Source organism: Dipodomys merriami, unplaced genomic scaffold (assembly GCF_024711535.1).
Source record: "Dipodomys merriami isolate MVZ:Mamm:240054 unplaced genomic scaffold, mDipMer1.0.p SCAF_10, whole genome shotgun sequence".
NCBI lineage: Eukaryota > Metazoa > Chordata > Mammalia > Rodentia > Heteromyidae > Dipodomys > Dipodomys merriami.
The window spans coordinates 46,142,275-46,156,735 of NW_027202271.1; the positions used below are offsets into that span (position 1 = coordinate 46,142,275).

General features: G+C 41.9%; 1 protein-coding gene across 12 annotated transcripts in view; it reads right to left on the minus strand.

Moving 5' to 3' along the window:
* Tmcc3 (transmembrane and coiled-coil domain family 3) overlaps window positions 1-14,461 on the minus strand; it is a 297,502-nt gene that overhangs the window by 168,995 nt on the left and 114,046 nt on the right. For 3 of the 12 annotated variants that reach the window (XM_069990155.1, XM_069990151.1, XM_069990148.1), the window contains exon 2: window positions 119-219. The exons of the other annotated variants lie outside the window; for them this stretch is intronic. The gene's annotated coding sequence lies outside the window, so the exon portion shown is untranslated. The remainder of the gene's footprint in view (window positions 1-118; window positions 220-14,461) is intronic. 12 annotated transcript variants of the gene reach the window in all.

Here is a 14,461-nt window from a genome sequence, read left to right on the forward strand (position 1 = left end):
TTCCCTGCCCAGTAGTAATGAGTCCTCAACGCTTGCCCTGTCCTCACATCAGTAAAGTGCCACTGACAGAAAAAGGAAAGCAGTGTCTCTCATGACAGTCCGCAGGGTAACTGCTCACCTTGGGAGCAGTCTGTCCACCAGACTAAAAGTAGGATCCTTTTTTCTGATAGTTACATGGTCTTGATGGTCTTGGTCTCTCTTGAGCCACAGATTCCTTGCCTAGAAAAGGGGAGAGTAACACTTGTTCCTTCATTCACTAACAAGTTTGCCATGATGATCATATGAGGTATATTGGGAAGAATCATGCTATAGTCTAAGTGGCCAAAAATGCTGTTAATAACTGCAGATTAGGTATCGGCTATTTAATTCTCAGTATGAAAGGGCAATCCTGCCATCATAATCTTATGAGGCTCACAGAATCAGGCAAATGACAATAGCTAACATCTGCAGATTGCCCATGGACATGGTACTGGACAATTAATTTATATCTATTTTCTTACTGTGTCCTTGTTGTAAATGAATGGGACAAATGCCAATATTGTTCTTTCTGAGATTCAAGGGCTGTGCTGCTTCAGAATATTAGTCTGAATTCACACAAGCCTCTCCTCCTAAAGATGCCCCCACATACACCTACACAAAAGAGTGCGTGCAATTTTTAGAAGTCTGCAAGCCCCTGAACCCCTCTTTTAGAACCCCTCTTTTAGACCTTATATTCAGGAAGGTGATCTGTGCAGAGAAGTGCAAAGATGTACATCCCCCATGGGGTTAAGAGTTTATGGGAGTAAACTGTGTCAGCAAGAATTCCAGAGAAAAGCTTGCAGCCTGGGAACAGGTTGTAAATCTTGAGGTCTCAGTAGAGATTGTTTCCTAGGCAACTTAAGTCACAGGGCTGATTGAAGACTTGGCCCAAGTAAGAACCATACAGCGTAAATACTACACTCTGATGAATCAGGCCTAGGGAGAAGGTGAGGTGACTGTCAAACTGCAGCCAGCAGCAGTGGACAGACTGCAGCATAAATAGTCCCTGAGGACATTCACAGCCTGATGTGCTCTACAAACCGGAGATGCTAACCAAGAGCCTAAGATGGAGCAGGAACAAGAGTGGGTAAAACCATCTGGCTATGGCTTGCCCTAATCTCCAAGTGAAACCTCATCCTGGGTGTGGAAAGTGAGTATGTCTCACACTAAGCAGAATGAGAGACAGCACCTTGGTCACCACATGTGTGGGGGAAACACACCCTAAGCAGAAATGATTGATCATCCTACATATCAAATACACAAGGAAGACTCGAAAAGCAAACCTGTGAGCCAGATTGTGTGGTTCAATGTGGCACAGCGTGGGACTAGCCTGTGACCACCTGAGAATGGATGAGATGAGCCAAATAGTTTCCATGGTGAATGCTCTCAAAACTAAGAAAAAAAGCTTATGGAGTGTGCAGGGTCCAGGAAGGAAGCCTGCTGAATGGTAGGAGCTGTGAGAATCCCCACAGAGACAATAATGGAGATAAGATGCAGTCCACATCCACTTAGGAAAGGAGAGAGAGGTGGTAGAAGGAATTTGCTGGCGTGAAGGTTAGAAACTGAGAGAATGTCCCAACTCCAGAGATTGTCATGCTTCGAGCAAGCTACTGAAGAGTTTCACTTAGAAATGATGTCAAGCAGCCCCTAAATATAAGAAAGCAGGGCCCTCCATGGAAACAAAATTTATCTGGCTTTCAATAAAGAGCAGGAAAGTCCTCTCTCAGACACATATTTTTGATAGCCTACAGTTAAATATTTGCCAGGACAAGAACACAGAAAATTGCAGATTGACAACTCATTATTTGCAATTCTGAAACTCAGATGATCTGAAAACAGAAATTTTTCCTTACAGGTATCCAAGTCATGTAGTAAAAAAGCTGACCTGAAATGATTATGAAGTTGCGATAATCTTTACTCATCTGCATTATCATGTCTTCCTGAAGACAATTCTTTTACTATGTTAGGCAATACAAGATAATAGACAAAGAATTTCCTAAGAGGAAAAATTGGGTGATTCAATAGCCAAGTTATAGAAACAGATGCCTACAATAGATAAATGGATCTAGAAAATGCAACACACACATGAAACAGGTGACTGATCAAGATGTAAACATGAATGGACATATTAAAATGTAACCTTCTTGTACAACCATGTGTAGATTAAAATGGTAATTATGAACCTCTATCACCTTTTCTGTGGGTAGTAAATAAAATGACAAATGTTTGAATAGGGTGAATATAACAACAACAATAATCATGGAACCTACAACATTGCTTTAGCCTCTTAGATAGGTTAGCTCTGGGCAGTTGTGTTGTGCATGTCCTTCTTGGGTCCATGGACTAAATTACCCCATGTTTCTCATTTTAATTTCTAATATACCTTTGATGTTGACTTCTATTAAATTCTAGCTTGGTATCCATATAGATTCAGAACAACACCAGACCTTTAACTTCCTCTGTGAAATATGGAAATCATTGTATTGCAACGGGAAGTAAGAATGATTGAAAAGTCATCTGTCTCTTCTTGCTCCTCCCCAGAAGAGCACAACCCTGATTCCTTTCTTTCCCAAGAGGCTATGAATTTAGAAGAGGAGATTAAAGTTCACAAACAGGAGATATTTGCTTAAGGACTTCAACCATATTTCACTGAAGACGAGAAGGAAGCCCAAACTTTTCCTTCAGATGATCTAGTTGGGGTTCTAGGCAACAAAGAAGGAAATCTTTAATAATGATCACATGTATCCAGCAGGATATAGCTTCACAGCTAGGCACCACCACTGAGCAGCTGTGTGATCTTGAGAAGTTGATCTCCCTGGAGTTCAATTTCATCTGGACCCTACAGGAAACTAGCATTTTCCTCCCAGAGTTTTTATGAGGTTAAATGGCATGTAAAACATCCCAAACATGATAGGTACTCACTAGACTGTAGCTATTACTGTTGCTGCTATTAGATCCAGGCATGTGAACAGGACTGATTTTACCTCTGCTTTTACCAGATTGCCTGGCTCAGCAAATGCAAAGGATATTGACTTCAGGAGCCCAGAGCAGGTGGATAATAAACATACCTAGCAACAAATCACATCAGCAAACCAATCTCTCTTAGCTAATAATGCTTCCCAGGCTCCTGTATTTGCTTTGTTAGAGGCACTAAATAGCTCCTAACAGCTATGAAACCAAATCATCTAGAAGAGGTCCCTGCTCATCAGCCTTAGTTTCTGTGGAGGGCCTGGGATGGGGGAGAGACTATGCAAGCCATCTCTTAGGAAGGAAGCTAAGCAGAAAAGCTCTCAAGCCCTAGCTCCCACCAGTATTGATTACAAGTGCTTGTTTCTGAGGAGAGCCTAACTTCTCTCTTCATTCAGGTGACAAACACTGGTGATAGACCATTTGCCAGTACCAAAGAAGGCAGTGGGCCACAAAGCTGAAAAGCCATGCCCCTTGCTCTCTGGGAGTCCAGGCTGGGGTGTGATGAATGTGTGTGTGAGCAATGGATGCTGATGCAAGGTGCCACACAGCAGACAAGGCAAGAACCATCAAACAGGCATTTCCTTAGGGCTGATATTCCTAGGATGTGGACTGTTAGAGCAAACACATGTAACTTATGAATCAGGAAAAAATGTATAGAAAAAATAAAGAGGTCAGAGCCCAGTGGGAAGACACAGATTCTATAGCAAGTATCTGTGGGGGGAAAGAGGATGCTCCACACCAGTAAGAGCTGGCAGCCAGGTCTCCTGGAGAAAGTGCTACTTAGACTGGGATTTGAACACAGAACAAGTCTACAGATGGTTGTGTAAGTTAACACAGGATCTGCAACACTAATCAATACTCCAAATACTGCACACGTCTTGACCCAGGCATTTTCTTAAAGTATTTTAGCTGAGAGCAATGTCAGGAAACAGACACAGAGGTCTAAATAAAAAGATGTTTGAGCCGAGCACCGGTGGCTTACACCTGTAATCCTGTACTCAGGAGGCTGAGATCTGAGGATTGCTGTTCAAAGCCAGCCAGGGCAAGAAAGTCCATGAAACTCTTATCTCCAATAAACCACCAGAAAACCGAAAGTGGTGCTGTGGCTCAAGTGGTAGAACGCTAGCCTTGAGCTGAAGAGCTGAGGGACAGCACCCAGGCCCAGAGTTCAAGCTCCATAACCAACAACAACAACAAAAAAGATGTTTATCACTGTGTTTAATAATACAGTAGTAGGAAATAACCCACTTGCTGATCAACAGAACTGTTCAAATAAATTACCATGTAGCCATACTCCAGAACAATAAATCCATTAAAAAGAATGAAATAAAATTTACATATGATGTATTAAGTGTAAATGCTGTTACTATCCAAAAGGAAATGTACTTTTTACTTGACTTATGTAACTGTAACCCTTCTGTACATCACCTTTATAATAACAACAAGAAATGGGAAAAGGCTAAGTTACATATGATCTTATTTTTGTAGATTTTTAATATATTTTGATACACAAAAATGGTTATATAAAAATAGAGGAAACAGAGTTATGATTCAAGTAGTAGAGTGCCAGTGGTGAACAGAATATGCTAAGCAAAGGCATGAGACCCTGAGTTCAACTGCATTACCAGAAAGGAAGGAAAGAGGGAGGGAAGGAAGAGAAGAAGGGAGGGAGAGAAAGAGGAAGGGAGAAGAAATAAACAATAAACATTAAGGTACATTAGAACTGGTGGGTTAAGGAAGAAGGACTTATACAGATAGTATATTCCTCTTAAAATAAATGGTCTTTTAGAAGAAGAGTTTACGAATAGTTAAGTTACAGCTATAGCATGTACGCCAGCTACTTAGAAGTAGAGACAGGAAATCAGTTCAAGGTGGGGTAAGAGGAGGGTCAAAATAAGTGAGACTATCTGAAAAGCTAACTAAAAAGCAAAAGGGCTGGGGGCTGTGGCTTCTGTGGTAGAGCACTGGGCTAGAAAGTACGGGCCTTGAATTCAAACCCCAGCACAACAAAGACAAACAGTTGGGCCCTACATGGATTCATGATGGGGAAGGAGAGTCCAGGAGACAGGGCTTCAGGAATACTTTGAGGAGAAAGCAGCAGGAACGTGTGGTTTCAGCTTGGATGAGTGAAGACTGGAATACAAAGAGAACAGTGCCCATCAGCAGGGAAAGCTTGAGTCTTGAAGGACAGAGCTCAGAAACAAGGACCCTGCAGAGAAAGTGAACCAGGGATGCTCCAGAGCAGAACACAGCATCTGAAGAACTAGAGTGTGTGTTGTTCAAAGACTGTGGCTACTATATATGTACTATATATGTGGATAAGGAAGTAATTGAAATACCAGTTTACTCACAAATGGTTCCATTACAAAGACAGCCCAGGACCAATGACCCTGGAAGCAAACCTTCATTCATTCTGCTGCCCTATGTCCCAGCTTCTCTCTTCTTTCCTTCTGGTAGGGCTTGCTTACTCTATCCCCATCTAGAGCCCAATCCTCCTCTCAGAAAGATCTAATGTAAGCCATTTGTACTTCACTATGAATTTACAGTAATTCTTTCCAAAGACTTTTTTTTTTATCAGTGATTTAGGGCATCATACAACAGATGAACATGGAGTACAGTCACTCATATTTGGAAGCTGGTCCTCTTTCATCCAACTAAACAACTTAGAAAATGCTCTCCCAGGGGCAAGGAATGTGGTTCAGTAGTGGAATGCTCACCTTGCAGGCATGAAGCCCTGGGTTAGATTCCTCAGCACCACATACACAGAAAAAGTCAGAAGTGGCACTGGGACTCAAGTGGTAGAGTGCTAGCCTTCAAAAGAAGGTCAGGGACAGTGCCCGGGCCTTGAGTTCAAGCCCCAGAACTGGCAAAAAAAGAAAAAAGAAACTCTCTCCAAATGTCTATTTTGGTCTAGGATCTGTATGTTGAATTCTAAAACATTGATGATCCAGAGGGAGGAGGAACTCTTCCTTGTATGAGCTCTACAAATCATGTCAACCCATAAACTGAAGACATAGTAATCTTCCTGTTAATCTAATCAGTACTAGACAAGGAAATGAGATAATTCTGCTAAGAAAGTATCCCGCTGGTGGTTAAATTATCTCTCTGGTTGTCTTCATCCAGAAAATTAATTCAGAAATTCTAAGTTTTTTCATATTGTGTAAATGTAGAGGACTGTACACCTAGGCATCATCTCTGGCTAGGCTGGTAGTGAGTTCATCGCCATCTAGTGGGGAGTTCAGACTAGTGCCTGACTGCTCCTCTAGAAGGCACAGGACTCTGGCCTGAGCCACGTCAGGAGGCCAGCTGAGTGCCCAGGTTCTACCTCCGCTTCCCGTGCTCAAGGGAGCCTCTCATGCCAAGTGCTGGCAGAGGAGCTGGATGTTCACAACACAGGCTGGGCCTGCTTGCTCATGCATGTGGCAGGATTTGGCTTGAGAATGTTTCCCTTTCTCATTTGGTCCTCACCTCCACTGTTCCGTTATCATTTGAGACACTGCTAGCTGTCAAAACCAACTTAATAATTAGGAGCTACTACTGAGCTGGCTCAGGTCAGCGGTGCGTACTCCAGCAGGATTCTCTACCCCAGCTGGGCTGATGTGCCCTTCCATCTCTTTACCCCTTGTGCTTGCCTCTGTTTCTCTAACTTTTTTCTAGAAGGAATATATAGTATATTTAATTTCAAAACAATGAATAGGTAACAAGAAATCAAACAGACAGACAGACAGCACCATCACCATCTATCTGCTAGCAAAGGAGTCAGACTTTCATCCTTCGATGCTGACCGAGTCATAGCAGGGAAGGTGGTTCAGAGACTTGCTTTTGGGTTGTCAGTTGTTTTTTTCTGATCTGGGACTGGGAGCAGATCACCTTGTGCAATTGAAAACATCCTTTAAAGTAAGAAGCTCTCTTTCTTTACTAGGTCCTAGAAAGAATGCTGACTTTCAGTGGTTGACTATGGTCTTGAGTCTTGAAGGAAATCATATTCCCTACCATATGTAATAGTATATATTTGGTCATTTTTCAAAAGGTTTGTCAACGTTAATATCTGCTGAGACTTTACTCTATGTGTGTGTGTATGTGTGTTTGTGTGTGTGTGTGTATGTGTACGTGCCTGTTCTGAGTCTTAAACTCAGAATCTTGCACACATGCTTGCCTTTTTTTTTTTTTTTTTTTTTTTTTTTTGCTCAAGGCTGGTGCTCTACTACTTGAGCTACAGCTCCATTTCTGGCCTTTTGCTGGTTAATTGAAGATAAGAATCTCATGGACTTTTCTGCCTTGGCTGGCTTCGAACCATAATCCTCAGGTCTCAGCCTTCTAAGTAGGGATTTCAGGTGTGAGGCACTGGTGCCCAGAAAAGGGACTTTACTGTTTTAACAAAGACATTGGTCGTGTGAAAGTCTAAACTCTTAGAAGAGTCCTCCTGGCTCCTCCCACTGCGCTGTGGCACTCACATACCACCATGTTGTGGGGCAGCATTTTTTGCACACAAAGTGTGAAGAAATCCTTTTGACACATTATCCACAAAGGACCACTCCCCCAGCAAAGTATCTCAGCCTGAGCATTCTCCCCTACAATGTGTGCCATCCTCTCTAGGCCCCGAGGGACTGCATCATCAATAGGGCATTCGTTAAGGTCTCCAGCAGAATTAAATGTTTCTTCCTCTGTGATATTTATTGCTTTTTCTTACAGCATCTCTTTTGGTTTAACTTACATGATTCTGGTGTCATCATGAGCTGCACTCATGAGTAGACATGGACACACTCTATCGGTATAGTATGTCTGACAAACCACAGGTGCCCACAAATATCTACTGAATATTTGCTGAATTAAGGGCATTGACCTTGGACTATGTGGCCCACATGTAAAGGTCAACAGAATCTGATGCTTTGGAAACACAACACACAAAGACACATGAGCCATAGATCACCAGCTGGCTCAGATGATGGCAGATAAAGCTAACAAAAGTAACAATGTCACCAAGGTAATGACTTCCAAGGTGAAGTAAAAGAACTGATGACACAGAATAGGAGAATCCTTGTCCAAGGCCAGCTCAGGCAAAAACTTCAAACCCCTTTAAAAAATGACTAAAGAGAGAGAGAGAAAAAAACTAAGGCGTATGGATCATGTGACAGAGTATCTGCCTAGCAAATGTGAGGCCCCCAATTCAAACCCTGCTGTTGCCACCAAAGACACCCCCAAAACATTGATTATATCTAATTTCATTTTTATTTATACGTTCTCTTTCATTATCAGTATTGGTACTTGGAATTCCTACCTGAAATAAACAGTAAACAATAAACAAATCTTTTAACAGGATGGATGTTAAAACTCCATTTAGATCAGAAGTTGAGCACACATATACACATACATACATTCTCTCTCACACATACACACATGTACATACAGAGTGGGATTTTCTGTTTGTATTTCTATTCGCACAGGAGACAAATAAGATTTTACTCATAATTATTAAATTTAGTCTGTATTGCCACCGTATCATAACTATGTTATTATTTTTATTAAGTAAACTTACATAGTTTTATCTTCAAAGAAAGTTTAGAATCACTTCCTTAAAGGAAAAATCAGTATCATTTGCCACAAATAAGTAAAATAAAAAGAAAGTATGTTATTAAATTTCAGCTACAGTGTTACTTGTTGAGAACTGAGAAGTTTCTGATTGCTCTAGACACACACACATACACACACACACACACACACACACACACATAGGCGAGAACCAGGTAGACTTGCAAGTGTTAAAACAGTAAATAAACCAAAGTTTTTCTCTTTGACAAAAATTAGAAGAATTGGAAACAAACTGAAAACAACATTACTTTCACACAAAGGGATACAATATGATCGAATGCTAGATCAAGGCTGCATCTGAAATTGTTTCTGGTGGCTCATAGCTCAGTCTTAAGAGTCACACAAAGCAAGACACTGTGCTATCTGAAATGCTTTTTACTTCATTGCTCCTCTTAGACAATTTGCTGGGCACCTATTCTGTCAGAGTACTATTTGTAACAAACCTGAAAAATGTATACCATAGCCACATTAACTCTTGCACCGGGCACGTGTCAAATACATTCAAATGTCTAAACACGTTCACCAAATGGTCATACACATTATGTTTGTGTGATGTATATGTATATGTGCCTGTGTGTGCATACCATATACATACAATGCATATGTACATGTGTGCCTATCCCTACAGACAAACACTGTCATCTATGTCCAACTTTGGTAAGTGCTATCAGGAAACATACTGGTATGATGGGCAGTTTGGCATGGACACTTTCTAGAGAAGGGTGCCAGGGTAGAGCTGCAGCAGCTACAACAGTCATGCTGACCTCTGAAGGAAGATGACTTGCCAGGTGAAAGGTGGGAGGTGGTAATGGATTCGAGGGTTGCATTATGGGGCATTCCAGGCTAGGGTAAGTCTAGTTTAGGGAGAATGGCTTCTTCAGGGGACTGAAGGAAATAAATGTGGCTCAAGTTACCAAACAAAGAGGCAGCGCAGGACCAGGAGAGGAAAAGCAGCCTCCTCCTTTCGGCTTGGAAACCAAAGAAACCAGATCATGTCACTCTTCCAATTGTTTCAGATTACAATAAAAATATAATGTCCTGATATGGTCTGCACAGCCTTGTATGATCCAGTTCTTGCCAGTTTCTTTGATGATGGAGCCCATGCTCCTTAGACTTTCAACATGTTTGCTTCTTTTCTTTCTTCTACAAAAAGCCAAGTCTTCAAACATGATCCTCCTACCTCACCCTCTAAGTAGCTGTGACCACAGACCTGAGCAACCATGCCCAGCTTGTTTTTAAGGCAGGGTTTCTTTCACTAGCTTTTGCCTACACTGGCTTCAAACCATTATCCTCCTGACCCCCATCTTCCAAGAAGCAGGATTAAAAGCATTATCATCAAACCCGGTTCCACTCTAGAGATGACTCAGGTGTTGGGCTTTTTGTTGATCTGCATGTTGTTTCTGTGGATTTCAACTTGGAGGTCCTTATCTCTGACCACCCTGTTTCCCTCAAGTCCATTCTCTATGAAAGATGCCTTGTTTAAAGGTCTTCAGAACACTTGTGATAATCCTAAATTCCCCTTGCTCGTCTTTCCTGGCTATAAAGCTTGTCATAATGCTCCACGAAAACATAATCTTTGTCTGTGGAGCTAAAGCTCCTTCCTGGATCTCTAGCCCCCAGCTTGGACTGTGGCCATGGTAAGTGTTCAGTGACCACGGCATGTGTGAAGTTCGAAGGACAGCCTTGTCCTGGCTGAGCCTTCTCCTGAACACTAGCCTCCACGCTTCAGCCCTTCACCAGACAGAACTCACATCATGACTCTTGTGAAAAGGTGGCTTTTCTAACTAAAAAGGAAACACATTTTCATTGTAGGGGGGAAAAAAGAACAGAAGTTTCAAATAACCTCGAGATAGTCACTGTGAACACTGCTTTTATGCACATCTTTACTATTCAAAATTGGAGTCATTCTCTTCTTACTGACTTTGACCTCATTTTTTCCATTTATAACTGTGTTGCAAACATTTCATACATCATGTAGCTCTACTTCCAAAATGCAACATTTCAGGGATATGTTGTATATAATGAAGAGATACTGAGGATGTTTCATGTTTCCTTTTGTTTTTTTGGCTACCGTAAAAAGCATCAATACAATCTCCATGATTATATCTTCTAGATAGTACCCTGTACGTGTCATTGTTTGGCAAATGGATAGCAATTAGAGGACTCTGGTTTTATTGCTAAAGTGTTCTCCAGAGCAACTGCGCCGATGGATGCTCACAGCATTTGTGTTTAGGAAGGTAGATCTCTTTTCCCCTTTGCCAATAGAAATGCTAATAGTGAAATTCTATAGGGCTATGGTGTAACTTTGTTAGTTCCTTACTCTTGGTCAGAATCTCTAGATCTACTATAGGGTCACAGATTTTTCTTTCTTTTTCCTTCTTTCTCTCTTTCCTTTCTCTCTTTCCTTTCTTTCTCCCTTTCTTTCCTTTCTCCCTTTCTTTTTTCTTTCTTTCTTTCTTTCTTTCTTTCTTTCTTTCTCCCTTTCTTTCTCCCTTTCTTTCTTTTTTTTTGTTGGTCATGGGCTTGGGTGCTGTCCCTCAGCTCTTCAGCTCAATGCGAGCGCTCTACCACTTGAGCCACAGCGTTTTCTGGTGGTTTACTGGAGACAAGAGTTTCACGGACTTTCCTGCCCAGGCTGGCTTTGAATTGTGATCCTCAGATCTCAGCCTCCTGAGTAGCTAGGATTACAGGTGTGAGCCACGGGTGCCCAGCAGGTCACAGATTTCTTGAGAGAACATTTATTTTGCATTACTACTTGTATGTGGTGAGTTGACACTATGGGTGAATGGGTTGGGTGAGTTTTATGAAGGAGTTTGAGGAAAGACTTTGCACTGCAATATCAAGCTGTCTTCCTCCAGTTTCTAGTGTTCTCCTAAGCAGCTTCTATGCTTACCATGGGGAAAATTCCTCTTCCCTCCATCCCTAGTCAAATTCTGCTGTGTACCCATTTGCTTTTGCATCTGGGCATCTGATTCACATCCTGGCTCACCAGATCTGGCTTTCCCCTAGCTTAGCTTCAGCAGAAGAGGTATTAAAATTGTTCATTTGGGCTTACATGATGTTTAACTGTGCAAGTATAACTAATTAATGTTTTAACAGCAGAAGAACAAATCCCACATTTCCCTTAGCAAAGTAAAATGAGAGCAAACACCACACTGGACCAAACCTACCAACTGGAAAGATGCTATCACCAGGGACGTGGCTGGCCCAGAATCTGTGCTCAGAGAAACTTAACCCAATTATACCATGCCAGGCCTGTTCCCTAGTCACCCCATGTGCAGGTCCAGGTTTATGAGCGCTCAGGAGTCCCTGAGGGATAGGATGAGGCACTGCTTACTGTAGAGCCCTGACTCCTAGCATTGCTTGACATATGGCAGATACTATTAAAGATCTGGCAAATAAACAGATACCATTGTTCTTCATTGTCATCCACATGGAACAAAACAAATGGACACAAATAGGGAGGAAACAGCTGGGGTCACAGCCGGGCAGCTACACAGCTTGTCAACTCAGAACTCTGATTTGGACCTAAGTCAGATCCAAACATTGTTTTCTCCTATGCTGCCTTCCAACATCAGAGAAAAATATCTAATTCTTTCTGAGATGTTAAGTTTCAATAAGTAATGTGAATCTGTTCAAAATTGAAAGTGTCTCAGATCATCACCTTTATTCCAAGCTATTAGGAAGTGATCTCGCAGCAACATTTCTCCTAATTTTTTTTGATGGTATGGGGATTTGAACTGAGAGCCTCAAACTTGCATTCTACCCCTTGATTTCACCTTTCTTCTTCTTTTTTTTAAATTTAGTTATTTTTTAAGTAGGGTCTTGTGTTTTTGCCCAGGGATGGCCTCTGATTGCAATCTTCCTACTTACATTGCCCAATAGCTGGAATGACAAACATGAGCCACCATGCCTATAGATTGAGAGAGGTCTTGCTAACTTTCTTCCAGGGTTGGCCTCAAGCCATGATCCTCCTGATCTCTGCCTCTCAAGTCATTATTATAGGTATGAGTCATCATGCCCAATTTCCTAACATTTGTTTGTTTGTTTGACAGTAATGGGGTTTGAACTCAGGGCTTCATGCTTGCTAGTCAGATGTTCTACCACTTAAGCCATGTCCCCAGGCATTTTGCTTTGGTTGTTTTTTATACAGATGTTGCTTTTTGTCGAAGATAGCTTGAACCATGATATTCCTATTATATTCTCCATATGGTATGGAAAGTATGTTCATATAGGCTGGGGTATACTATGTATGACATGTATTGATATACTATGACATGTATTGGTTGAGTTAGACTTTCTTAAACTTTTTGAATGGCTGGTCTTAAACCACAATCTACCTTATCTCAGCTCTCCAAGTAGCTAGGACTACAGGTATAAGCCACTGTGCCCAGCTCTAGTCTCTTGATTTTTTTTGGGGGGGGGGTCTGGTTGTGGGGCTGAACTCTGGGCCTGGGTGCTGTCCCTCAGCTCTTCAGCTCAAGGCTAGTGCTCTACCATTTGAGCCACAGCACCACTTCTGGCTTTTTTTTTTCCTGCTTATGTGGTGCTGAGGAATTGAACCCAGGGCCTCAAGCATGCAACGCAAGCGCTCTACCACTAAGCCACCTTCCCAGCCCTAGTCTCTTGATTTTTAAGTGACCTTTATATGCTAGAAAGATACAGAAGTAAAAACTGTTATCTGTCCACAACAAATCCAGATCAGCATCACAGGTTTCTTGCACTAGAAAGCAGAAAGCAGAATGAATACAACAGAATTTCCAATGATCTTTTGTTTTTAGTATGTGCCCCCTTGGGCTGGAGAAAAGAGTTAATCACTTTAATGGCATTAAGTGCCAATGACAGCTTATGTGCTAATACAGCAGAAGCTCATTCTCATTTATTTGGTGTTAGGCACTATGAAAGCAGACAGCAAATTATTCATTACTCACAGGAAGCTTATTTGTCAGTCTATCACAGTACAACCACTGTGAGAGCTTAGAAGCCCTGTGCCTGTGACAGTCCCGATGTTCAGGAAAGTGAGAAATAATCAAATGAGAAAAATGACAGCAACTAAAAATTATATAGGTTGAGAATATATTAATAATACTAATAGTTACCCATGTATGGAGCATTCTTTGGACCAGGTACCCATAACCGCTCACTAAAGTAGGATCTATTATAACAGTGATCCTCTACTCAACAAAATCTTCTCTAAATTCTAGAAATATCAAGACACAATGCCACTATCATGCTAGGGAAGGACTCAGGGCAGGTGTGAAGGCTTGTGGGAATCTTCTCTGGATGAAGCCCTAGGAATTCATCCCTAGGGCTTTCCCAAGTATCACATCCCAAGCCAAAGCAAAGGAAGCTCATGACCAAAAAGGCATGGATCTCCAAACTTCATGAAGAAGACAACCAATAGGCAGTAAAGGTCACATAAGTAAAAGCTGATGAAAGAATTGCCATTTCCCATGGCCTCTGTGTGTGTGTGCATGTGTGTGTGTGTGTGCGCGTGTGTGTGTGTGTGCGCGCGCGCACGCGCGCGTGCATGCATGCAGGCAACTCAGAGCTTAAGTGCTGTCCCTTAGCTTTTTCACTCACTCAAGGCTGGTACTCAACTACTTAAGCCACGGCACTACTTCAGGCTTTTTGGTGGTTAATTAGAGATAATTATGGACCTTCCTTCCTTATCTGGCTTTGAACCATGATCCTCAGACCTCAACATCCTGAGGAGCCAAGATTACAAGCCAGAGCCACTGATACCCAGCTTCTATTTGCCATGTTTGGTGGCCAAATGCCAACAGCTAGTTGACCACCCTGCTTTCTCATTCCCAGCAGGGAAGAGAACAGGCTATTGACCAAATCAGTCAGTATGGCCAGGGCAGAAACAGGCTGACATTCC